This window comes from Sander lucioperca, chromosome 5 (assembly GCF_008315115.2).
Source record: "Sander lucioperca isolate FBNREF2018 chromosome 5, SLUC_FBN_1.2, whole genome shotgun sequence".
In the NCBI taxonomy this organism is placed as follows: domain Eukaryota; kingdom Metazoa; phylum Chordata; class Actinopteri; order Perciformes; family Percidae; genus Sander; species Sander lucioperca.
The window spans coordinates 11,425,986-11,453,097 of NC_050177.1; the positions used below are offsets into that span (position 1 = coordinate 11,425,986).

Here is a 27,112-nt window from a genome sequence, read left to right on the forward strand (position 1 = left end):
TCATTTGTTAAGCAGACTGTCAAGTAGACATCTATCTTAATTAAAAATGCCTGATGCATCACCGATACTCCACTCCCCACCATTGAGGCTGTCAAGCACAAGCAATGTCTGCAGGTGGCACACAGTTTGTAATAAAAAAAACCTGTAATGCGGAAGCTAAGTTTTCTCATGTAATGGGCTCATAAAATGATCAACCTTTGCAAGGTTTATATTTTTGTCACTGTATAGGCCTACTGTCTGGATCCCAAGGTCAAGAACCTACATGTTAAATGCTTGTACTTAAATAATATATTTATTTCCATTTGTACAATATGTACAGTATCAACAAAACGGAAATACAATTAAAATATTGCATGAAATATGCATTCTTTTTTTCTTGCTTTTCACAGCCATAAAAAAATGAATTCAATAGTAGTTTTATATTACAGTACATAACAAAATTGTCGTGTAGTACACATTTCAAAATGTATTTGTCAATGTTAGCATATGATTCAATGTATCAGAGTTCATGAATTCTTAATTAAAGATAAACACAATAAAACTCCTTAGGCATAGTCTGTGACTCTATGTATCTAGAACCTTACAATTCATTTAAGATAAAGATGAACAGATTTTAACAACACAGACTAATTCAGAGAATCTCTGAGCTATAGAAATTTCTATACTTTGTTGGCTCATGCTCAGTCCTTTTCCAGTTTTCATACTTACAATATATTACAGTTTTTTTCAACTGCTTACAAACAAAATCTTTTCTTGTCACACGATCTGAAACCTCTCACTCAAAGTGCAAAATTACACAGCAAATCTCCAAAGCCATAAGCTATTTCTCAGCCTTTCACTCAGTTTTCAATTGCATAAAACACTTTTTTCAAAACACTACACACAATTCTCTACCTAAGACACAAAAATCTAACAGGAAGTGACTTGCTTTCCTTTTCTAAACACAACCAATCAAAATGCTACACTTATTTACCAGGGCACACACACACTCCTCACATGTGCAAACACATTATGTAATAACTGAATACTAACCAATCACTGCTTTAGTATAGGCCTATACAGAGGTCAAAGGTCAGATTACCTGTTTTGAACAATGGATGCCAACAATAGACAGAGAGCAAGGGGAGGAGGAGGGACAGACAGGGGACAACAACGAGGAGGAGGAGGAGGAGGAGGGAAGAAGAGGAAGGAGAGCCATCTCTGATGAGATCATAGCCACTCTTATTCGTCATGTGATCAACCACGGATTGACCATGAGGAAAGCCCATCTTGAGTAGCTTTACAATGGCGTCCATACTGCATGCAACTATGTAAGGGCTATTTCAGCATTACAAATCAGTCAGACATTGTGCATACAATTCCTCAGAGTTCAAAGTGTCTCCAATGTGCCTCCACACCTGTCTTCTCAGCTCACACTGTAAACTTCCCATCAGGGCTGTTGCATCATGATCCCCTCAAGACTGTGCCCTGGAGCATTTGACCATGATGCTGCCTTTTAAACTTAACAAACTTCAATAATGCATTAAAGAAAGAAAGACATTAAATAAAAGTTTCTATGCCTTTGTTTTTAAAATGTGGCAATGGAAATCAACTCTTCATGTGATGTGCTGAATGGTTGACAGAAAACACCCCATTAGATGTCAGATCAATTCCTAAAATAGATAATACAGTTTAGTTTTGACAATAACTTGCAAATATATGTTATGAAACATTTTACAATGTTTTAGTCATGTGATTTGAACCAAGCGATCAAAGAAGGTGACTATTAGTAATAAGATATATTTTCTGGATCTACACAATTTTACTTCCATTCGGAAATAAAATATACTGTTTTTTGAAAGAAAGGACCCAACACTGTGGCCTTTCCTCTTCTCCCCTTGTTCCTTTCTTCCGTGTCTATCTATTCTATCTACATGACCAACTCGTTCTCAATCCCAACTAATCAAATATGACAGCTTGGTCAGTGGCCCTCAGGGTGGATGAAAACAAACAGGACTTTCACCCAGGAGACCGCTTTCAGTGTCCTGTGTGAAACAAAAAGTTAACGTTGACTTATTTTAAAATAACGTAAAATAACGTACTTATTTTAATCCAAACCACAATTTATCTATCCATCTGCATGACATGGCCAAAGTTATGTTTACCCAAAACTTTACACTCCTGTATAACTGTTGAACATATCACTCCAACACCATGGGCACGTTATGTAGCTACAACACTCTTCTGTGAAGACTTGACTGCAGGGATTTCCTCCCATTCAGTCAGATTTATTAGAACGGTTGGTCACTGATGTTGGGCGATATGGCCTGGCTCTGTTTTACAACCAAACCAAAAGTTGAAACCAACGTTTTCTGAGGGGGTTGAAACCAGGACTATGTGCAGGCCACTCATATTCAACAATGCCAACCTCCCATTATCATAGACCTGGACCACATTGTCATGTTAAAAGAAGGAATGGCCTTCACCAAACTGATGCCACAAAGTTGGAAGTATATTATTGTCTAAAGGAAAGTGATTGCTACCAGGGGTACTAGTTACTAGTACATTGTAGGGTACTGCAGTTGCCACGGGGTTCATGGAAAGATTGTGGAGAACCTCAGCTAATTTGGAAAATATATATTAGTGCTGTCAGTTAAATGCGTAATTAACGGCGTTAACGCAAACCCATTTTAACGGCATCATTTTTTTTATCGCGAGATTAACGTTCTTTTTGGCATAGCAAACTTTGTAGTTTTTTTCACGTGCTGTTGCAACAACTACTAACGTTAGAAAAACTACAACACCACACCGGATCTAGCTAGACCGGAAACAAAACAACAGGCACACCGCATACACTTGTTTGGGCTTGCGAGCGAGAGTAGTAGGCTAACGTAATGTTTTGAGTGGATGGCGAGCGCGAGATGCCGAAATGGATGGCAATAAGATTCTGAATGGAAAGCTTACTTTTAAAAAGTTGCCAAATGGTTCCATTGACAAGACCAAAGCGATCTGTGTGTTTTGTCATTGTGAACTGAGCTATCATCGCAGCACGTCCAGTCTGAAATACTACTTGATGGCCAAGCACATAGCTGATGTGAATTCTCCGCTCCCTCGTCAAAGCCAAGCCAATCCACTTTTCCATGTTGATAAGAGCATTAAAATGAGAAAAAATAATTGGACAAAAAGAAATCTAGGGACATTTAGAATAGATAAAAATGTGTGATTAATTGCGATTAATTATGAGTTAACTATGACATTAATAATGATTAAATATTTTAATCGTTTGACAGCACTAATATATATATATAAATATATATTTGGATAAGGCTCCCATAAAAAGCACAAATGTAATATTTGAAAAGCACCAAAGAGACGAGTGGCCTGGACAGTGTAGATCGGCACAGAAGAAAACCTCATGCGAGCAGCCTAGAGACTAAAGAGTAGGAGAAACACGACTGATGATCTGTAAGATCTGGCTGGGTGTCAGCTGAGATGGGCGACTGATGATCTGGTTGGGTGTAGACAGAGACGGCCGACTGACGATCTGGCTGGCCATCAGTGGAGATGGCAGACTGATGATCTAATTGGCCGTCTGTATAGAGGGTCTACTAATAATCTGACTGGGGGTCTGCGATGATGGCATGGTCCAAACCTGCTTTAAGGGGACTCCACGCAGCTACCCCGAAAATGGCAAGGTGAAACCAGACCTCTAGCTCACCCAGTAAGAGCTTTCACCCCATGTAGGCTTTGCAGCGGGAATAAAGGGAAAAAACCCCAAAAAAAAAAAAACCCTCTGCCATCCCCGCCAATGTCCTGCCAGATCTTCATGCAGGCTGGAGGCTAGCAGCCCTGGTTGCAGGCTGGATATCACCTAACTAAGGTGCAGAGGAGGCTGCAGTGATGGGTTCAGAAGAAAAACACTGCAAAACACTGCCACCTGATAAATACCACAAATTTAGAGTTAGTGTTTCCAGAAGCAGCGAGGGACTTCAAGAAGCCTTGGTCAACATTTAGAAAAAGTTCCTTGGTAATTCTAAACTCATGCTAAGAAAATGGCAGGCAAGGTTGGTGACTGTCTGCTTAGTCCATTTTGGCCAGATTGTCCTGTCACGCAAGTGAGTACAAGGCAACAAGGGAAGGACCTACATGCAGATAGTCCAGGGAGATATGAAGACTTCAGTGATTGTGTTACAAAATTAAAATACAAAAGTGTACTGGCATGGGTAGCTAGCTCAAACTGAAGGAACTGAGGAAGGGGAACAAGAATGGAGCAGGCAAGAGGTACACGCAGACAGGCAGGCAGGCACGAACAGTCAGATACAGTTTCAGGAACATGTACAGGTTCAGTTTCAGGTACATATGGCTGGAAAGCAAGGCACTGGCCAGAAAATATACTGGAGGGCTGATAAGGGAAAGTGGAGACAGGTGAGCAGATAAAAGTGAGAGTCAGGTGACTGGGACAGGCAGGATGGTCTGAGTGCATCTGGTGGATGGATGGAGAAGGGCAATGCATGGGCAATTTTGCTACATTTTTTAAAACTTAAATGACACATAGATGGATATCATCTGTAGATACCTTTAAAGTGTCATATTGTCTGTTTAAGGGGATGCATGTGAAAGGCAAACAGGATCTGACCAAGGACTGAACCTGGAGGCCAGAATAGCAAATATCTCCACAGCAACACTGAACTTCCCAGGAGAGCTGACATACGCTGGGATAAAAGTGATCCATACTGCGCAGAATATCAGCATGCTAAAGGTGATAAATTTAGCTTCATTGAAGTTATCAGGCAGTTTTTGAGCCAGAAAAGCAAGAATGAAACATAACATGGCCAGAAGTCCTATGTACCCAAGTACAGCCCAAAAACCTACAGCTGAGCCCAAAGCACACTCCTTGAGTTCCTTAAAATTCTTAAATGGAAAAGGAGGAGACATTGTTAACCAGAGGATACATATGATAACTTGTATAAGAGTGAAACCCAGAACACTGAGTTTCTGCTGTGCAGGCCCAAACCATTTCATGACATTACTACCTGGAAGTGTGGCCTTGAAGGCCATCAACACCACTATAGTTTTCCCCAGAACACAAGAGATACAGAGGACAAAGGTGATGCCGAATGCTGTGTGTCGCAGCATGCAGGACCACTCAGAGGGCCGGCCTATGAAGGTCAGAGAACACAGGAAACACAGAGTCAAGGAGAAGAGCAGCAGGAAGCTCAGCTCAGAGTTGTTGGCCCTGACAATAGGAGTTTTCCTGTATCTGAAGAAAATGAATGCCACAACAGCAGTGATGCATGTTCCAAATAACGATGCAGCAGTGAGCAGCGCTCCCATAATCTCTTCATATGATAGAAACTCTGCCTCCTTCTTCACACAAGCATCTCTTCTCTCATTTGACCAGAACTCAGGGTGACATCGCACACAAGTGATAGAATCTGAAAAAATAATATTAAAGCAGTTATTAGACTTGCTCAGTACATTTGTATTTAGTTTTGTCTCAATATTTTCTATGCATACAAGACTGACAATACCGGACAATAAATGGATAACCATATGACAGCTACCTGGTATCATCATGAATCATTTGGATCTTATAGTACAACATATAGTATAAATAGGTTTTATTTAAATGTTTTTGTTTGTTTTCTTTTATTGTAATAAGCATTATATATATTTCTTAGAAGGTATCATGCTGCATTTTTCAAATGTTATTTTTTTAGTGCTGTTGCACAAATACAATTTCATTCACTCTCAACGGATTTATTGCAGTTTTAGAGAGAGAGAGAGAGAGAGAGAGAGAGAGAGAGAGAGAGAGAGAGAGAGAGAGGTAGAGAGTGATAGAGAGAGAGAGAGAGAGAGGTAGAGAGAGAGAGAGACAGAGAGAGAGAGAGAGAGAGAGAGAGAGAGAGAGAGAGAGAGAGAGAGAGAGAGATGTCAAACCTTCAGAAGTTGAGCTCAAAACTACCAGCATTCTTAGACACATTTGGGAGGAGGTGAGCACATACTTTAGGCCTTTTTGTTATTTTTTGTGATCTGACCCTTAAATTACCATTTTCATTATTATTCTGTGTATCAGTCATCATTGCATCATTTGTCTAATTTTAAAAGCATTGATTAATGATGAAATTATATAGATTTTGTGTTTGCTTTTAAGACTACATACGTACTACGTATATCAGCCCTGCATGAACTCCCTTAATACTTTTAAAATCACATTACAGGACAATTTCTTAAAAACAATGTGAACATGTACATTTTAAGACAATGTTACTTATTTCTCCCTCTGCACATCTTGAAAAGTCATAGCAGCAGACAGGCTTTCCTTTCTGGAGAACCTTGCGAGTTCCTGGAGGACATTTCTCACTGCAAACTGACAAAGGCACCTGCATGACAAAAAGAAACCATGAAAAGAATGTATGGGCATTCACCTTTACAAAGCTGTTCTTTTTGTTTTTGATACATGAAAATGAAACACTATGATACAATAACAAAAACGAACAAACAAAATTATACAATAATAAAATTTCAAATAGACTGTAGTCAACAGTTACAGTAATACCATTGCAGCTTACCTGTTGTGAGTTCTGTGCCCAAATTAAAGACTTATTTTGCAGATTCAGCTGTTTGTCTGCAGGTAAAGATGCATCATAAAGACCAACTGTGACAAAGTCCACAATGCCATGTTCTGTTGGCTGCCAGTTTATAATTTCATACTTTGCTGCTGGGTCTCCATTCTCATCAAAGTAAACCTCATCTCCTTCCTTTGTTATGAACTTAATATTTTTTATGTGATGTAAAATCTAAGAAGATTTGCATCCATATGTATCATTATCTGACCAACATGTTGTAGGCCTATTGGCCCAACAGCATGATAGACTGACAGCAATTATTTTTTTTAATTAAAACAAATTGCCTTGTTAATGTGAGATACTGTTAAAAAATACAATTTAAGTTTTGTTACAGCTGAGAATATTATGAAGCGCGTGGGCCACAGCATACACTCCTTGGCATGAGCGACATATCTGTGAAGCTGTTTTGCACTCCAGTCAGATCTTCATGGCCAGTACATTCTCTGTGATTCCCTGCTGAAGATGTTGACTGTTTGAACTTACAGCTAAATAATGTCTCCCAAAACTCTGGAAACATTTCATTACTAGATGAATTGAGCAGCTTCACATCCAACATAAAGTCTCTCATGCCACTGACATGTGCTTTGGGGATAGACAGGCCTATGGCACCATCTAGAATGTGATGCCTATCCATGGTTGCAATTTGGGAAACAAAGATCCAGCCTTCACTGCCTACCCACTGGTACCCAGTCAGGTTGTGGTGAGACAACTCTTGAATTAACAAATCAATATCCATGAGGGAGAGGAAAGTGACAATGACCATGGAAGTAGAAGTCTTAATAATTTCAATTATTGTTTGTATTTTGTCTGGTGGATCTGTTCTGACCTCTCCTGGAACCATCACCTTATCGTGGTGGAGAGGTTTGTGTGTCCCTATGAACCTGAGGGCTGTGTTGTCTGGAGCTTTGTGCTCCTGGTAGGGTCTCCCAAGGCAAAGTGGTCTCAGGGGAGGGGCCAGACAAAGAATGGTTCAAAAACCCTATGAAAAAACGAGGTAGAGATGGAGTGACCCTGCCCGGAGGAAGCCCGGGGCCCCCGTCTGGAGCCAGGCCCAGATGGAGGGCCCGTCAACGAGCGCCTGGTGGCCGAGTTTGCCACGGAGCCCGGCCGGGCACAGCCCGAAAAAGCTACGTGGCACCTCTCTCTCCAACCCATGGGCCCACCACCTGTGGGAGGAACCGCTGGGGTCGGGTGCGCTGCCACATGGGTGGCAGTGAAGGTCAGGGGCCTCGACGGATCAGACCCGGGCAGCAGACGCTGGCTCTGGGGACGTGGAACGTCACCTCTCTGTGGGGGAAGGAGCCGGAACTTGTGCGGGAGGTGGAGCGCTACCAGTTGGATCTGGTGGGGCTTACCTCTATGCACAGTCTCGGTTCTGGAACCATACTCCTGGATAGGGGTTGGACTCTTTTCTTCTCCGGAGTTGCCCAGGGTGTGAGGCGCCGGGCGGGTGTGGGGATACTCACAAGCCCCCGGCTGAGCGCCGCTACGTTGGAGTTTACCCCGGTGGACGAGAGGGTCGCCTCCCTACGCCTGCGGGTTGTGGGGGGGAAAACTCTGACTGTTGTTTGTGCGTATGCACCAAACAAGAGCTCGGAGTATTCGGCTTTCTTGGAGACCTTGAATGGAGTCCTGTATGGGGCTCCAGTGGGGGACTCCATAGTTCTGCTGGGGGACTTCAACGCGCACGTGGGAAATGATGGAGACACATGGAGAGGCGTGATTGGGAGGAACGGCCTCCCTGATCTAAACCAGAGTGGTTGTTTGTTGTTGGACTTCTGTGCTAGTCATGGATTGTCTATAACGAACACCATGCTCAAACATAGGGATGCTCATAAGTGTACTTGGTACCAGAGCACCCTAGGCCAAAGGTCAATGATCGATTTTATAATCGTTTCATCTGATCTGAGGCTGTATGTTTTGGATACTCGGGTGAAGAGAGGGGCAGAACTGTCAACTGATCACCATCTGGTGGTGAGTTGGGTCAGAGGGTGTGGGAAGACTCTGGACAGACCTGGTAAGCCCAAACGGGTAGTGCGGGTAAATTGGGAACGTCTGGAGGAGGCCCCTGTCCGACAGACTTTCAACTCACACCTCCGGCGGAGCTTTTCGTGCATCCCTGTGGAGGCTGGGGGCATTGAACCTGAGTGGACAATGTTCAAAGTTTCCATTGCTGAAGCTGCGGCGGGGAGCTGTGGTCTTAGGGTCTTAGGTGCCTCAAGGGGCGGTAACCCACGAACACCGTGGTGGACACCAGTGGTCAGGGAAGCCGTCCGACTGAAGAAGGAGTCTTTCCGGGATATGTTATCCCAGAGGACTCCGGAGGCAGTTGCAAGGTACCGAAGGGCTGCAGCCTCTGCCGTGAAAGAGGCAAAGCAGCGGGTGTGGGAGAAGATCGGAGAAGACATGGAGAAGGACTTTCGGTCGGCACCAAGGTGCTTCTGGAAAACCGTTCGCCACCTCAGGAGGGGGAAGCGGGGAACCATCCAAGCTGTGTACAGTAAGGATGGGACGCTGTTGACCTCAACTGAGGAGGTAATAGGGCGGTGGAAGGAGCACTTTGAGGAACTCCTAAATCCGACTAATACGCCCTCTATGGTAGAGGCAGAGCTGGAGCATGATGGGGGATTGTTGTCAATTTCCCTGGTAGAAGTTGCTGAGGTAGTTAAACAACTCCACAGTGGCAAAGCCCCAGGGATTGATGAGATCCGTCCAGAAATGCTTAAAGCTCTGGGTGTGGAGGGGTTGTCTTGGTTGACACGCCTCTTCAACATTGCGTGGAAGTCGGGGACGGTGCCTAAGGAGTGGCAGACCGGGGTGGTGGTTCCCCTTTTCAAAAAGGGGGACCAGAGGGTGTGTGCCAATTACAGGGGTATCACACTTCTCAGCCTCCCCGGTAAAGTCTACTCCAAGGTGCTGGAAAGGAGGGTTCGGTCGATAGTCGAACCTCAGGTTGAAGAGGAACAATGCGGATTCTGTCCTGGTCGTGGAACAACGGACCAGATCTTTACTCTCGCAAGGATCCTGGAGGGAGCCTGGGAGTATGCCCAACCGGTCTACATGTGCTTTGTGGATCTGGAGAAGGCGTATGACCGGGTCCCCCGGGAGATACTGTGGGAGGTGCTGCGGGAGTATGGGGTGAGGGGGTCCCTTCTCAGGGCCATCCAATCTCTGTACGACCAAAGCGAGAGCTGTGTCCGGGTTCTCGGCAGTAAGTCGGACTCGTTTCAGGTGAGAGTTGGCCTCCGCCAGGGCTGCGCTTTGTCACCAATCCTGTTTGTAATATTTATGGACAGGCTATCGAGGCGTAGTCGGGGTGGAGAGGGGTTGCAGTTTGGTGAGCTGGGGATCTCATCGCTGCTTTTTGCGGATGATGTGGTCCTGATGGCATCGTCGGCCTGTGACCTTCAGCACTCACTGGATCGGTTCGCAGCCGAGTGTGAAGCGGCTGGGATGAGGATCAGCACCTCTAAATCTGAGGCCATGGTTCTCAGCAGGAAACCGATGGAGTGCCTTCTCCAGGTAGGGAATGAGTCTTTACCCCAAGTGAAGGAGTTCAAGTACCTTGGGGTATTGTTCGCGAGTGAGGGGACAATGGAGCGGGAGATTGGTCGGAGAATCGGCGCAGCGGGTGCGGTATTACACTCAATCTATCGCACCGTTGTGACGAAAAGAGAGCTGAGCCAGAAGGTAAAGCTCTCAATCTACCGGTCAGTTTTCGTTCCTACCCTCACCTATGGTCATGAAGGTTGGGTCATGACCGAAAGAATGAGATCCAGGGTACAAGCGGCCGAAATGGGTTTCCTCAGGAGGGTGGCTGGCGTCTCCCTTAGAGATAGGGTGAGAAGCTCAGTCATCCGTGAGGAGCTCGGAGTAGAGCCGCTGCTCCTTCGCGTCGAAAGGAGCCAGTTGAGGTGGTTCGGGCATCTGGTAAGGATGCCCCCTGGGCGCCTCCCTAGGGAGGTGTTCCAGGCACGTCCAGCTGGGAGGAGGCCTCGGGGAAGACCCAGGACTAGGTGGAGGGATTATATCTCCAACCTGGCCTGGGAACGCCTCGGGATCCCCCAGTCGGAGCTGGTTAATGTGGCTCGGAAAAGGGAAGTTTGGGGTCCCCTGCTGGAGCTGCTACCCCCGCGACCCGTTACCGGATAAGCGGAAGAAGATGGATGGATGGATGGATCTGTTCTAAAGAAAGATACAGAGTACTCCAGACAGATACCCAGCTTCTGGGCGGTTTCTGTGAAAGTGGCCATGCCATTGTTGCCATAATCATCAGTTGTTCTAATAGCTCCAACCCAAGTCCAACCAAAGTGCCACACCAACTGGGCCAGACCTCTGCTCTGGTAGTAATCACTGGGTATTGTTCTGAGAAAGGATGGGTACTTGGTGTTATCACTGAGACAAGCACAAGTAGCAAAGTGGCTGATCTAAAAGGAAAAAAGAAAAAATACCCTAAGATAAAGATGCAAAATATAAAACGATTTGAAAACCTTATTTTGCCATGACCAGATGAAATAATTGATTCCAATTCCATTCTTACCCACCATTGGGATATGAAAAGGTCCGATTACAGTAGATATAGCTATGCAAGGAGAGGAAGAGGTTTCTCCCATAATGGCCTGCACTTGTGCAGGTCTGGTACATGGTGCCTCGGTGAGTGCAGATAACACCTCATTACCATTAGTCAAGGCCAGTGCAACCCTCACACTTCTGGCAATGGAGCCACAAGCATCATAGATCTTATAGCCCAGAGAGATACCAGGCAGTAGTTCTGTGCTGTTATTAATCTCCTCTATGGCAAAGAGCATAGCCTGGGCAAACTGGAAATCCCTGAAATTCAAACTTCAACAGTTATAAATAGTTGGAATTTGCCCATGAAATAGAAACAATAACATAGTAAATTAAACTATTTGTTTAATAGCTACAACAGGGATTTTTAGGAATATTAATTCTTATTTTAAAAGTTTGACTTTATCATTTATACATTTTAAATCTAAATTCATACGATATAATTTACCTGGTGCATTCCAGTGGCAGTGGTTTTTGTGGTAGGTGTCCTCTCTATCGTTCCAGCTGGTGTGGAAAGAGAAGATTCCCCCCAACATAATGTCCCCATTCTTAAATAGCTGGGGGTTCTCAGGATCCCCTCTCTGCCTGCACACCGGCTCCTCAGCCTGAGAGAAAGATGCCACCAGCAACAGTTGTAAGAGTGCCCAACCCTGCTCTGGCCATTTTTGTGTGGATGGCATACTGTCTAGAGCTAAACCACTGGGTGGCATCACATGTACCGAAATGTAAATCCAAAACTTGCACTGGTATTTATACATTTTGAAGCAGCATGGGAAATAATAATAATAGAACAGTGATGTTTCATCTCTGTAGAATTACAAGGTGTTGCTAAATGAAGGAGGTGCCCATATAGCAAAAGGGTTTTGGATTTAAGCAAACACAGCAGGTATGAAAGCTTCCTCCATTTTAGTTTAATTTTCTCTAATTATGGCTGTGTCCCTGCTTATTAAAAAAAATTATTAAAAATCAAATCTTGGGGGCACCTGGATAGCTCACCTGGTTGAGCGTTGTCCCATGTCCAAAGGGTTAGTTCTTACCACAGTCCTTATCTAGTCTTGAACCTTCTCTCCACCAAAATGACAGGCCCGTTTCCAAGTTGGCTTTAATAGCCAAAGCCATAGGCTCCAATGATATCTTAATGCATGGATACACAGGAGAGTGTTCTGTTTTGGTACTGTTGGATCTCAGTGCAGCTTTTGACTTACTTTGCACTGCAGCTAGATTCTGGCGATATCGCGAAAGAATCGCAGGGTCACATATCACACGAAAATCCATCTTGTCAGGCTTCAACCAATCAGTGTCAGGGTTTTGGTATTTGGTTCTGTTTTATTGTGTAGTCTTGTTTCTCTGTTTTGCTTGGTTTCCTGTTTTATTTTGAAGTCCGTCTTGTCTCCCTTGTCTTTTCTAGGTTACTTCCTGTCTTTAGTTTTCCCTCCCTTGTGATTGGCCTAATGTGTTTCACCTGTTTGCCCAGCCTAATGTCACCTGTCCCGTGTTAGTCCTCGTTATCTGGTTTATTTAGTTTCTGTCTTGTCTTTGTCTGGTGTTGGATCATTTTATTCTGTTGCTGTGTTCTGTGAGTTTGTTTGTGTCTGGAGTCTACTCTTCGTCTCTGAGTTCCAGTTTTTTGAGATCCTGTTCTTCTGTTCTGGAATTAGTTTTTGCCTGTTTTTTCTGGATTTCTTGGTATGTACTTAATTTTTGTTAAATAAATCCTTTAAACTGCATTTGGGTCCAAGCCATTCCTGACAAACCGTGACAGAATGATCCGACAGTAATGGACCCAGCAGTTTTTGAGCCTCTCATTCACCCGTTGGATTCTGATGGTGAATTCATGATTGAATTTTTTCGTGGCCTGTATGAGGAGGATCCTGCCCTTGCTAGGCACATCATGGAGGCTCGCTGGCAGGCTACTGAGAGAGAGTTTAGCTTTTCAGTCTCCAAGCCTGTCAGTCTTCCAGAGTTTCAGCAGCCAACTCGCCTCTCTGTCTTCAAGCCTGACTGCCTTTCCGAGCCTCATGTGCAGCAGAAAACCAGCCTGCCTGTTTCACGGCCTACTAGCTTCCTAGCTACTGGCTCTCTGTTCCTGACCCAGCCTGCCTCCTCGGAACTTTTTTCTGTTTGCGCTACTGCTGCCTGTCTGGCGGGCACCCCCAACAGCAAGCAGTCCTTTGAGGGGACCCGCCTGGCTGTGTTTTCTGGGACTCGTGGAGGCCGAAGATGGATGAGGGGAAAACCTGGCTCCCAGCGCCATGCTCTGCATCAACCTCTTGTCGGACCTGAGCGTGTGCTGTGCAGCGGACCTGAGCCGGTACTGTGCAGTGGACCTGAGCCCGTGCTGACCAGCGGTTCCGAGCCCGTGCTGTTCAGCGGACCTGAGCTCGTGCTGTCCAGCAGTCCTGAGTCCGTGCGGACCAGAGTTACTGTTCCTGAGGCTACCAGTGTTCCCGAGTCCGAGTTCACCATTGTTCCTGAGCTGATGTGCAGCCTTCCAGAACCTCCGCTGACGTGCAGCCTTCCAGAACCTTCGCTGACGTGCAGCCTTCCAGAACCTCCGCTGACGTGCAGCCTTCCAGAACCTCCGCTGACGTGCAGCCTTCCAGAACCTCCGCTGACGTGCAGCCTTCCAGAACCTCCGCTGACGTGCAGCCTTCCAGAACCTCCGCTGACGTGCAGTCTTCCAGAATCTCCGCTGACGTGCAGCCGTCAAGAGTCTCCGATGACAGCTCTTCAAGAGTCTTCCAGTCGTCCAGAGTCTCCGATGACCGCTCTGCTAGAGTCTTCCAGTCGTCCAGAGTCTCCGATGACCGCTCTGCTAGAGTCTTCCAGTCGTCCAGAGTCTCCGATGACTGCTCTGCTAGAGTCTTCCAGTCGTCCAGAGTCTCCGATGACTGCTCTGCTAGTCTTCCAGTCGTCCAGAGTCTCCGATGACTGCTCTGCTAGAGTCTTCCAGTCGTCCAGAGTCTCCGATGACCGCTCTGCTAGTCTTCCAGTCGTCCAGAGTCTCCGATGACCGCTCTGCTAGAGTCTACATCGACAGACCTCCCAGAGTCTACGTCGACCGCTCTCCCAGAGGGTTCGTCTATGGGTAAGCCAGTGACTTCGCCAGTCACCAGCGCCCCAGAGACTGTCCCTGAGGCCTTGCCGGTCTCCGGCGTCCCAGAGACCTCCCTAGTGACTTTGCCTTTGTTCTGCCCCCATGAGACTTTGCCTGTGGCAGTCAGGCCGACTCCTGCCCCTCGTGTCCTGTCGGCGGTCAGGCCGACTCCTGCCCCTCGTGTCCTGTCAACGGTCAGACCCACTCCTGCCCCTCGTGCTCTGTCGGCGGTCAGGCCCACTCCTGCCCCTCGTGTCCTGTGGGCACCCCAGTCAACCTCTGCCCCGGTTGCCTGGCCATCTGACTCCAGCCCAGCTGACCCGTCGCCAGGCTCCAGCCCAGCTGACCCGTCGCCAGGCTCCAGCCCAGCAGACCCGTTGCCTGTCTCCAGCCCGGCTGACCCGTTGCCTGTCTCCAGCCCGGCTGACCCGTTGCCTGTCTCCAGCCCAGCTGAACCTTTGCCTGTCTCCAGCCCAGCTGACCCGTTGCCTGATGCTGCCTTCGCCGCCGGCCTCCTGAGGGGTTACGCCTTCGCCACCAGCCTCCTGAGGGGTTTCGCCTTCGCGGACGGTCTCCTGAGGGGTTTCGCCTTCGCGGACGGTCTCCTGAGGGGTTTCGCCTTCGCCGCCGGCCTCCAGAAGGATTCTGCCTTCGCCGTCGCCCTCCAGAGGGGTTTCGCCTTCACGGACGTCCTTCAGAGGGGCTCTACCTTCGCCGACCTGTTCGGCCGTCTGAAGGATTCAGCCTTCGCCGCCTGAAGGGTTCTGCCTTCAATGCTGCCCCAAGTGCCCATGGTTCCCGGTTGCCGAGGCCTCTCTGTCCCCTGTTGCCGAGGCCTCTCTGTCCCTGTCCTGGGGCCTTCCTGTTCCCTTCCCCGAGTGGCCCCCCAGTTTTCCCCCGGGCCTCTACGGCCCTCTGTTTCCCCTGAGTGCCCTCTATGCTCTCTGTTCCCTGTGCCTCAGTGACTCTCTGTTCTCTAGCCCCGTTTGTCTTTTTTGGTTTCATTCTCCATCCATTCACAAGAAGCACTCAGACTCTACCACCTGTCCCAGTCACCTGACTCACACTTATACCTGCTCACCTGTCTCCACTTTCCCTCATCAGCCCTCCAGTATATTTCCGGGCCAGTGCCTCACTTTCCAGCCATTTGTACCTGAACCTATACCTGTCCCTGTTCTTGAAACCGTATCTGTTACCGCTACCAAGTGCCGCTGATTTGGTGACATCACATGGAGCTCTGTGGCCGGCTTCAAGTGCAGCAGGCCGTCCCCTATTTCCGCAAGAAATCACACGTATTGGCAGTTAGTATGGAAGAATCTGACTTGCCTGCACAGAGCCAGTGTTGGGCAAGTTACTTCCAAAATGTAATACATTATAGATTACTAGTTACTGTCATTTGAGAGTAATTAGTTATATTACAATATTACTGTCTCTGAATTGTAATGCGTTACACTACTTTTGCATTACTTTTGAGTTACTTTCACCAAAATAACAGGGGAAGTTTGATTTGGCAGCTAGCTTGTGAATTTCACCACCGGATCAATAAAGTCTCGTCTTTATCCACTTTAATACATCATAGATTATTCATATTTTGTATAATTAATATAAATATGCAAAGTAACTAAAGCTATACAAAATAGATAAGTAAAACATATAATAGGCAAGTAGGAGAAAATGAAAATACTCAAAAGTATGGCATTGTTGTAAAATGTTTGTTTATAGCACTTTAATAAGAAATTCATGTTTAGGTTAAAACACTCTAAAGGAAATGTTCAATGATAGTGTGATTAAAACTCACTATTAACATTATTTACAGTACTTGATTTACAGCTGATTTGTGAAAAGGTAGCCTACACAACCTTATTTAACAGTAATTTAGTTTTACTGCGAAGCGTCACAGGAAGTGCTTTTATTTTGAAGTAAGCTACACGGAAGTTGTCTGTTGTGTAGCCTACTCTTGCTAGCTTACTGAGAAGCAACATGTCTGTCAGGCTGAAGTTGTTCACTTTCTTGTTTGTAAAACTGCAACATATTGAGCAGTAAATGGTCACAGTAAAAGACAAGCGTTTTTGGTCGTCATTCGAAGCCATTCCACTACAGGCATAGTTACTCTCCACGGCTGATAAAATGCAATGATATTTACGTGTAGCAAGCCTCAACATTAATTCCCGACATGTTTATATCTGTCAGCCGCTGAGGTACCGTCACCTGTTAGGACATACAGGCTGTCCGTACCGTCTCTGGTTCTGGCTCTGACCACGGGAACAGAAACAGGACAGCTCACTTCAACGCAGCGTAATAACTCCTGAAAATAATATCCATCTCGCAAATGTATTTGTCTCTGCAGTCATCTCAACCATCGAATACAGCGACAGGAAAATAATACGGCTTTTTTTTTTTTCCTGTGAAGAAATGTGTCGCGGTGTTGGTGAATTCTTAAAAAAACCAATGCACCACTAAATGTTGCGTTAAAATGCGTTGTAACTCGCATTACTGAGATTGTAACGACTATAATATTACCGAAATTTAATTAGTAATGCGTTATATTACTGCGTTACAGAAAAAAGGAATACATTACTGTAATTGCGTTACTTTTGTAACGCGTTACTCCCAACACTGCACAGAGCCCTGGCCTCAACCCCATCAGAAAACCTTGGTTTAAATTTTCAATTTGGTTGAACTGTAACACAGACTGTAAGACCAGATCACCCAACATCAGTGCCCAACTTTTCTATTAAATATGTGGTTGAATGGGAGAAAATCCCTGCAGCAAAGTTTAGAAATCATGTGGACAGTCTTCACAGAAGAATGTTGTAGCTGCATATTATGCCCATGGTTTTGGAGTGATATGTTCAGCAGTGATACAGGGGTGTAATGTTTGGATAACCACGTCATTTTGGCCATCTCAGATAGATAGATAGACAGATAGATAATATCTATGTGCTAATACACTGTTCAATAGAAAACCAGAAAATGGGGAGAACAAGCAAAGGCTGCAATAAGGGACCGTTCAGTATTTATGGAATGGACCCTCCCCTGGAAAATAGGGGAGGATCATGTCTTTTTATTCTTTGTTGATGGGAGGGTCATCCAATTTTTTTGTCTAGGGAACAGCAAAATTTCAAAGTAGCTTGTTGTTGTGGTGCATATTTATCCATGTAGCTCCATGTAGCTCTCTCAGTCTCGGCCCCTATCGCTAGCAGATGGGTCTCTCCTTGTTTGGTCAGCCAGGAAATTTGAGCTGTAGCTTTAGAGACTGTGGGATTTCCCAAACACAAAACTAAGACATCTGCTGAAAAAATAATTGTATTCATTAGCATGATTGCTGTACTGTTTAGTTAAAAAAACATCCAAAACACCGTACAAAAACATAGCGGACCAGACGCAAGCTTTTATTTCAAAAAGTCAAAGATCACGCTGCGGAATACACCAGCCGGGAGGGCATGAGACGGGAGGTCTCCAGGCTGCACAAAATGGGAACCATCTATTCAGAGGTTGGGTTTCGGAAAAACACAACGGTGAAAGGACGCCTCACACGCCGTGAGATGGCCGCAGGGGACGCACGACAATAACGGGACGGTTGTGATTAGGAAGACAACGGGGAAACAAAACGCGGGACGCGATCCCCAGTCTCCCAGGTGAAAGTCCTGTGTTGTTTGACCCATCCACCACCCCGACCAACCTCCCTACGTGGATTTTCGGTTTTTCATACTACTCCCTACCGTTTTCGTGCTGTGATTACGAAATATGCTTCCCATTGAAATACATTACTTTACATTTTTGTGCTGGCCACCACGAAAAAACGTCCCTGTGAACACGAATCAATAACGTGACCATTTCACGAACTGCCGTGAGACTGGGTTGAAACGACAAACGTCTTTTCAAGGCATTTGAAAAGGAAGGAGTGGTAGGTAGCATGCAAGCTCTCAAATTGACGCTCGTCTGAGAAATGGAGTTTTGGATAATGTTCAGCTTTACCTATGCTAAAATATACAATGACTGAGGAAGCCTAGTGATGAGTCCATAGCAACCAGTGTTGAATTTCTTATTACCCTGTGTGCTCTGCTGAATGGTCTCAATGTTTTATTGTTTTATTTCATATTAATACTAGTTTACTGGAGGAGTAACTTAGTATTTGAAGTAATGCAGTAATGCAGGAAGTGTGCATTTAGTTTCCATGCTTATTGTGTTTCCACAATGTTAGTGAGTAAATCTACTGAAATGGCCACCATAACAGAGGAGTGTGATGCGTAAGATGAGAATGCAGAGGTTTAGTCGCGTATGTCATGGCTGTAAAAAAATAATGGGCATCTGTACATCTTTGCCAAGTGCAAACCATTACAAAAGGATTCAATAAATTGTTGGGGAGGGTCATCCCTTTTTTACTAATCATTTTGGAGGGTCATCCAAAATGTATTGCTGGTGAAGGGAGGGTCAGGTCTATTTTGACTAAAGATCCCAAAAGTCCTCCGGTGGCCCCTGAAATAAATAACGAACAGTCCCTAACATATTTTTTAACTCTTATTCATTGTAAAGTTATTGGCAAAACTAAACTTAATGGTCTATCTAGACTGGCTGTCCTGTCAACTTAGCACAAAAAGTAAGGAAATTTGTGTTTGGTAGATTATTTCTCTGTGGTAACAATGCTTTTTGGCAATAAATCTTATACCGTTGGAAAGCCTGTTTAGTTCCCTTTCAAATGGTGCCCCATTTGTAAGGAACATGCATTTGTGGGTGAGCAGCAGCACTGAGTATGTGGGTTGCGCCCATGAAAAATTTGCCAAATCTTCTCTGCCAATGCCAAACAGCTTATTTTGCCATTGACTCATTTAGTGTTTGGTGGATTGGATGATTGAAGTTTGAAGAAACAAGACATATTGGCAATTTAACAATTTATTCATTTCACAAACAGGAGCCTCAGTAGCGTGTGGAAGAACCATACACAGCCACAACAGCCTGGCACCTCCTCCTCATGCTGGTCACCAACCTGGTCACACACTGCTGTGGGATGGCATGATCACACAAGTGTTCAATGGGGTTGAGGTCAGGACTGTTGGCAGGCCATTCCATCCTCTCCACTCCCACATTCTGGAGGTAGTCTCTGATAAACCCCGCCCTGGGGGGGCGAGCGTTGTCATCTTGGAGGATAGAGTGCGGTCCCAGACTGTGGAGATATGGGATTGCCACTGGTTGCAGAATCTCATCTCTAAATCCGACACTTGATTGGCAGCAACTGGGGGTACCAGAAGCTCAAAACAAGTGTCAATAGCAACAGCAAAATAACCTGTTTGGCAATGGCAGAGAAGATTTGCCAATTTTTTCTGCTGCTGCTCATCCCACAAATGCATGTTCCTTACAAATGGAGCACCATTTGAAAGGGAACTAAACAGGTTTTCCAAGGGTATAAGATTTATTGCCAAAAAGCAATGTTACCACAGAGAAATAATCTACCAAACACAAATGTCCTTACTTTTTGTGCTCAGTTTATTTAGCACATCACATTAAGTGTTGAATACCCTTCCCACATTTTAAAAACAAAGGCGTGAAACTTATATTCAATGTCTTTCTTTCTTTAATTCAATATTAAAGTTTGTTAAGTTTAAAAGGCAATATCATGGCCAAATGCTCCAGGGCACAGTCTTGACAAAGGCCCCAAGTTCTCCATTAGAGATCTTAAAGGGATCATGATGCAACAGCCCTGACGGTGGGAAATTTCCAGTGTGAGCTGAAAGGACAGGTGTGGAGGCAGGCTGGAGACACTTTGAACTCTAGAGGGAGTTGTTAGTTTGTTAGACCGCTTGTGAGTGGGAAGAGCCTGAGGTGTAGGTCGGTCAGGCCTGAGGCATCTGCACTTCACCACATGTGTTCCTACTAAATCAGCTCCCAAAAGAAATAACCTCTGGAGAGAAGTGCTTCATAAACTAACAAGCATCTAGCACACAAACAGCAATTTCTTTTTAATTAAAGAGGAGCCTAAGAGGCACATCAGCTGACTAATAAACATCCCTTTGACTGAAAAATATACAATAACACCAAATTAAATATCATATGGTCCAATGCCTTGCTTAATCAGGTGTGTTTAATTGTTTATTGTCAAAAGTGTAACTTTAATTCCCTTATCCAAATGCAGAGTTCCCTAAGAATAATGTGACATGTAGGGTAAAATTATAGAAAATGAAATGTGAATGTGCAAAATGATTTAACAGTAATTTATGGATGAGGATTATCATTGTGTAAACACACAAGTATATTGTTTTTATATTTACAGCTTATATTATTTACACAGTTAATCTTTCTGGCTTGAAAAGATATATTTGGAAAAAAGGGAGGAAAATGACAGAATGAAGAAAAAAATCAGCCCATATCAGTAAGATGTTTAAGTTGTCTGATCACTGTTTAGAATTGTATCATACATCAATATCCATTTACTGCCTTAAAATTGCATTGACAAAGGTGTTGTGGGTAATAAATGTTATGGAGCGCAACCTTTAAACTCATTTTGTACGATTAAAGCACAGATTGCACAAAAAAGCATAATTCTTTTTATGAGTGGAAGTCTATGCTCCTCCCAACCTGTATGACCTGTTCAACACAGTTTTAAAACGAATATATACAGGTACATGTTTTCAAATGAGCTCCTAGGTGGGATAATCATTTTAATAAATGTTTGTATAAACTGTACATATTGTGTATATATAAGAATGCATCACATTGTGCATCACAACAAATAAATGTATAAGCACATTCAAAAACTGCCTTTAAAGTGGCTATATGTAACTTTCAGTTTGTGTTGATTTCAGCTGTAGTGTTTTTACCACACTTGCTGTCGTAAAGGTCTTTTCTTTACGGTGCTGTATTACCCACTGTATTACTTAGTTAGTGTTACCAGGAGGTCATGTAGTTGTGATGAATGTTTTGCTGAGAGAATTCGTTACAGATGCATCGTCGCATTTCAAGTGTTGCATACGGTAACTTAGCTTGGATGTATTGTTAGCTAAAGCGGGTAATGTTATTACTGTCACTGTGTCACGAGCCAAAAGCGTTAAGAGTCTGTTAACGTAATAATAACTTAAATTAATATAGCGCATTTCATGAAACCCAAGGACGCTTTACACAAGTACAGGTGGACAAGGGAAAAGAAAATATTAGGCCAACACAATCACGGACTAAAAGGAATAACACGTCCGCGCTAAATGGAAGTGGGACGTAATTTAATGATGGCTGCTGATGAACAACCACATTGTGCATTGTAAAGTAATTTTATGAATGAAATAGACATATTACATACCAGTATCAGCCATAACTACAGAAGATAACTTTGCCAGCTGCGACCCAGAGCCCACAAGTGGAACATAGACTAAACTTTTTTTCCCTCTCTGTCTCTCTCTCATGCACTGACAGGAGACTGTATCAGATAAGCCGTTATCTTGATAGCGGAGCCTGCCATGGTAATGACTCGGCCTTGCTGGCTGTAAGCCCAAGCCGTGAGTGCAGGCATGCATGATTGGTGAGGGTAGTACATGATTGATAATTACGGGACGCCCGTGTTCCTCCCAGCCACCCAGAGTGTGTGTGTGTGGGGGGGCAGGTAGTAGCCTACACATGCAGCGGCACATATCATGATTGTAGGCGTGCATGGTAGTGAGAGAGGATGTATCAGGATCGGTAATAACGAGGACACCACGTTACACCCAGCACTCAATGCAGGTGGGGTGAGGAAGCAGGAAAACACACATGCAGGGCGCATAATCCGTGATTGTAGGCGTGCATGATAGTGACAAAATATATATACATGTATATAATATATAGGCCTAGGCATATATATATATACATATACGTGCACATATATGTGGGACACCACTCTCCTCCCGGCACCCGGCAGCAGACAGAACACACATACGACGGGGCATCATCCGTCGCTGAGAGAGGATAGAACCGAGTGTGTTATAGGCCTGGGAGATAGCCTCGCACAGCCAGTGAGACAGACGCTGTTTTGACAGGGCCGCTCCTTGGGAGTGTTCCCTATAGTGTACAAACAGCTGCTGTGCCCGCCGTGCATAAAACGTACTGTGATACAATTGCACCAGGCACAATTGGTGGAAAACCTCCTCCGCGTTGTTGTTATGAGGCGGGGGGAAAAAACCCTGGAGGGAAAAAAAACCTCGACCGAAAGGAATTTGTTAAAATTTTCGATGTGAAAGAGGGGTTAGGCTGTAGGGTGGCTGCGCTCTCGTCCCCTCTAATGGAGAGACAGGACGGCGAAACTGACCCTCCTGGCTGACGTCAAGGCAAGGAGAAGCGCCGTTTTTAGAGACAGCAACCTGAGAGAGGCTTGTGCCAAGGGCTTGAAAGGAGGCTTCCCCAGAGCTCGAAGCACCAGGGCCAGAACCCATTGGGTAGTGAGAGAGCACACGGCAGGTTTCTGTCGTCTGACCCTTTTCAAAAAACGTTTTACTAGAGGGTGCAAAAAAAACGTCCTCTCTCCATAGCCTTCGTGGCAGGATGAAATGGCTGCTGCGTAGGATTTGACTGTGGACGGAGCCAAGTCGTTATCCACCAATGTTTGGAGATAAGTCAACACGAGAGACAGGGGACACGATATGGGGTCTGTTTCCCTCTCCCTCATGCGCTCCGGTGCCACCAAGATGACCGACAGATTCTCCTCCTGGATGCGTTCCAGGAGACGAGGAATCAGAGGGACAGAGGGAAAAGCGCATAGGAGGGTTCTGGGCCAGGGGTGGTGGGAGAAAGCGTCCACGCCGAGGGGTGGATTGTCCCGTGTGCTCAAGGATAAACCACAGAGTGCACTGTGTGTTTTCCCGTGAGGCGAACAGATCCACCTCCGCTTTCCCGAACCTGCTCCACAGCTTCTGAACAATAGTGGGATTCAATTTCCACTCATTGTGAGAGGGCCCTCCCCTCGACATTAGGTCTGCTGCCCGGTTTAGTATCCCGGGGATGTAAACAGCCTTGAGGGACAGCAGGTGACTGTGTGCCCACAGCAGAAGGCTCCTGGCTATTTCCAATAGCCGGGCCGAACGTACGCCGCCATGGCGATTTATGAACGCTGCTGCAGTAACATTGTCTGTCTGTACGACGACATGTCTCCCTGCTACCACCGGGGCAAAGTGTTTCAAAACTTTCAGCACCGTGGACAGCTCCAGACAATTTATGTGTGGGAGAGTGGCCATTCTCCTCCCACCACCTGTGATTCGCACATTCCTCCCCAGCCAGTGAGGGACGCGTCCGTGTATACTGTCACGTATGACGTCACCTTGCCCAGGGGAACGCCAGCTGACAAGGTCCGGGGGTTCCCCCAGTATGACAGGTCCGACTGTAGGTAAGGAGGAATGATCAGCATTCGCCACTTGTGACGTATGGGGTCGAGACGCTGACGGAGGAACCACCTCTGGATTTTTCTCATGTGGAGAAGCCCCAGGGGGACCACCATGTAGCCCGCGGACATCATGCCCAGAAGGCGCATGACGGACAGCGCTGACACCTTTGCAGGTGGCGTGGTGCGCGACAGGAGAGAGAGCAGCGCGTCTTGCCTTGGTGTTGACAGCCTGGCCCTCATAACAATCGAGTTTAGCACTACGCCCAGATAAACTATCGATTGTGTGGGAACCAATGAGCTTTTCTGCCAGTTTATGGCTAAACCCAGTGTCTGCAGGTGCTGCAGAACTGCCACAGTGTGCAGCGCTGCCGTTTCCCGAGAGGGAGCAAGGATGAGCAAATCCTAAAACAGGACTCTGACGCCTTTTTTCTGTAACGGCTGAAGCACCATCTCCATACACTTGGAAAAAGTGCGGGGGGCCAGTGAGTAATTGCTCCTTTTGACAGCAGTTCCCGTAGTTCTGACGTCATGGCGTCTGATTCTGCCCGGGATGACATGGTTGTCTCCAACACACCTGCAAAACGAGGCGGGGGGGAGGCGAACTGGAGAGTGTAGCCCTGTGATATCAGTTTTGACATCCACGAGTCCATGTGTGTCAGCCTGATCCATGCCGCTCTGTGCTCTGAGAGCGGGCGCGCGCATGTCTGTGTGTTGTTTACAGACATAGCTAGCAAGAAGCGCAGAGCCCGTCCCGTCCCCTAATCGGTTGGATGGAAACTGCTCTTTAGAAAGACTGAAGTGGCCCTTAAAAGGGCCGTTGTGTTTCCGGTTTCCAACCGTGGAGGGACAAACGTTCCCCGCGCCCCGTCATTGCCACCGTCGCCGCTGCTTGCTGGGTGGCTCCGGGGGCGGGTTTGACCAGGTGGGAGCCGCCTTCATGGTCCTTCGGCCCCGTGAAACCTGCCGGTCAGGGGCTGGCTGCCGCTGTGGGGGGGCAGGCGGAGGAGCGGCGGTCGAAGCCTGGGAAGGCACAGCCGCAGCAGAGGCTGTGGGGCGTTTCCTCTTATGGCGGTTGGAGGAGCGGTGGCGCTGCTGATGGGGAGCCACTTTCCAGGAGCCAAGCTGCCGTAGCTTCTCAGCCTCCTCGGTCGCCTGGTGGAGGTGGGACGTGGCTGTCTGTAAGCGAGGCCCAAATAGCCCATCGGGAGCTATGGGGCCGTACAGAAGCTGACGTCTGACCTCCGTGGGTAGCTGTGACATGTGGAGCTAGATATTTCGCTGGGCCACAGTCTGCCACGCCTGGATCCTCGACAACACCACCGTGGTCGCCGTGGTGAGGGTGAGGATAGCGGTCATCGCTTTGCCAATCTCCGTGGCTAGCTCTGGAGGAAGAGCCTCTGGGTTGGTGGCCATGACGGAGACGGCGGAGGCTAGCAAGGCGATGTTGTTTTGCGCCGCCAAGCCCTGGGCCGCACATTGGTGGGCGGGCGCAAAAAGGGCAGGAGGCGTCGGAGGTGAGAGCCTTGCCGGCGTGAGAAGCACCGAGGCAGGTCTCGCAGCGGGGGTGGAGATCCGGCAAAAAGATGTAGCCGGTCTCGCAGGAGGGGCAGGAGCGGATGCCGCTGGAGCCGGAGGTCTTCATAACCTTCTTCATAACTGCTTTGCTGAAGAAAAAGTGGGAGCAGAGCTACGGGTCCGCTCTGTTTATATACAGTATTTGCGGACGTAGTTGAAGCCCGAGCGGTACGCTAGGGGAAAGAAAATCTTCACGACTGCGCATGCGCGAAGGGATAAACCCAATAGCGTGACTTAGAGGGCGAAGCCTATACGAAATAGAACAGATTACTAAACTGTTTATTTCTTAGCTCTGGTCAATTCTATATTGACTTATTGTCTTACTGCTTTTTATGTAGTAGAGTCTTTGAAGCAGATGAATTTTACCATTAAGAACGGGGACCAGGTGTGGTTTGACAGCACTGGAGCAGCTGTTGCTCGGTATGAGGTGGTGAACTGGCAGCGTGGATCAGATGACTCAGTCCAGTTTAAACCTGTTGGCTATTATTATGCCTCCCTACCCCCTGGACAGAAGTTTGTCCTCAAGAGTGAAGCCATAATTTGGCCTCGAGAGAAGGCAAATATCATAATTCACAGTAAAATCTACATTGATGTAATGCAGGGCTTTGACAGGTAGTTTGACAATATTTCATATTGAATGATTATTAAAAACATAATATCTGTTATCTTTTTTAATTCAAAGTTACCTGTGTCAGTGTGCAGTGAGAGCTGTCATCCTGGAACGTATAAAGTCCTTCAGAAAGGAAAGCCAGTCTGCTGCTATGACTGTATACCATGTGCAGAGGGAGAAATCAGCAACAGCACAGGTATATGTACGGCTGACCTTAACTATGACAAATTGCATATATTGTTTACTTTCCACACTCTGTGTTTCATGTTAAAATCCACTATTGTACAGTCTCTTATTTACGTTTTTAGCATGTAAGTGATAAAATTACAATAATAGTGACGATATTTCTATTACAGATTCTAATGACTGCAAAAAGTGTCCTGAGGAGTATTGGTCCAATCAAAACAGAGATGCATGTGTACTGAAAAATGTTGAGTTCCTCTACTTCACTGAGGTTATGGGTATAATACTTGTGTTTTTCACTTTATTTGGTGCGCTTCTTACATTAACTGTGGCCACTATATTCTTGTTCAATAAGGACTCTCCCTTGGTAAAGGCCAACAACTCTGAGCTGAGCTTCCTGCTGCTCTTCTCCTTGACTCTGTGTTTCCTGTGTTCTCTGACCTTCATAGGCCGGCCGTCTGAGTGGTCCTGCATGCTGCGACACACAGCATTCGGCATCACCTTTGTCCTCTGTATCTCTTGTGTTCTGGGGAAAACTTTAGTGGTGTTAATGGCCTTCAGGGCCACACTTCCAGGTAGTAATGTCATGAAATGGTTTGGGCCTGCACAGCAGAGACTCACTGTTCTGACTTTCACTCTTATACAGGTTATAATTTGCATACTTTGGCTGATAATCAACCCTCCTTTTCCTTTCAAAAATATGAAACACAATAAGGACAAAATAATTCTTGAGTGTGCCCTGGGATCACCTGTAGGGTTCTGGGTTGTGTTAAGATACATAGGGCTCCTTGCTGTTCTATGTTTTGTACTTTCCTTTTTGGCTAGAAATTTACCTGATAATTTTAATGAGGCCAAGCTCATCACCTTCAGCATGCTGATATTCTGTGCAGTCTGGATCACATTTATCCCAGCATATGTCAGCTCTCCTGGGACGTTCACTGTGGCTGTGGAGATATTTGCTATTCTGGCCTCCAGTTATGGGCTACTTCTCTCTATATTTGCAACAAAATGCTTCATTATTGTATTCAAACCTAAACTGAACACAAAAAAAACATCTGATGGGGAAAATGGGATCTAATTAATTCTCAATGACCTTGTGGCTTGTCTTTGATTTTTTCATTGACCTGAGCACA

General features: G+C 46.0%; 2 pseudogenes; one reads left to right on the top strand and one right to left on the bottom strand.

The window, feature by feature from the left end:
• Positions 1-4,425: 4,425 nt before the first annotated feature.
• Positions 4,426-11,857, bottom strand: LOC116050797 (annotated as a pseudogene).
• Positions 11,858-12,954: 1,097 nt separating this feature from the next.
• Positions 12,955-27,061, top strand: LOC116050799 (annotated as a pseudogene).
• Positions 27,062-27,112: the final 51 nt, after the last annotated feature.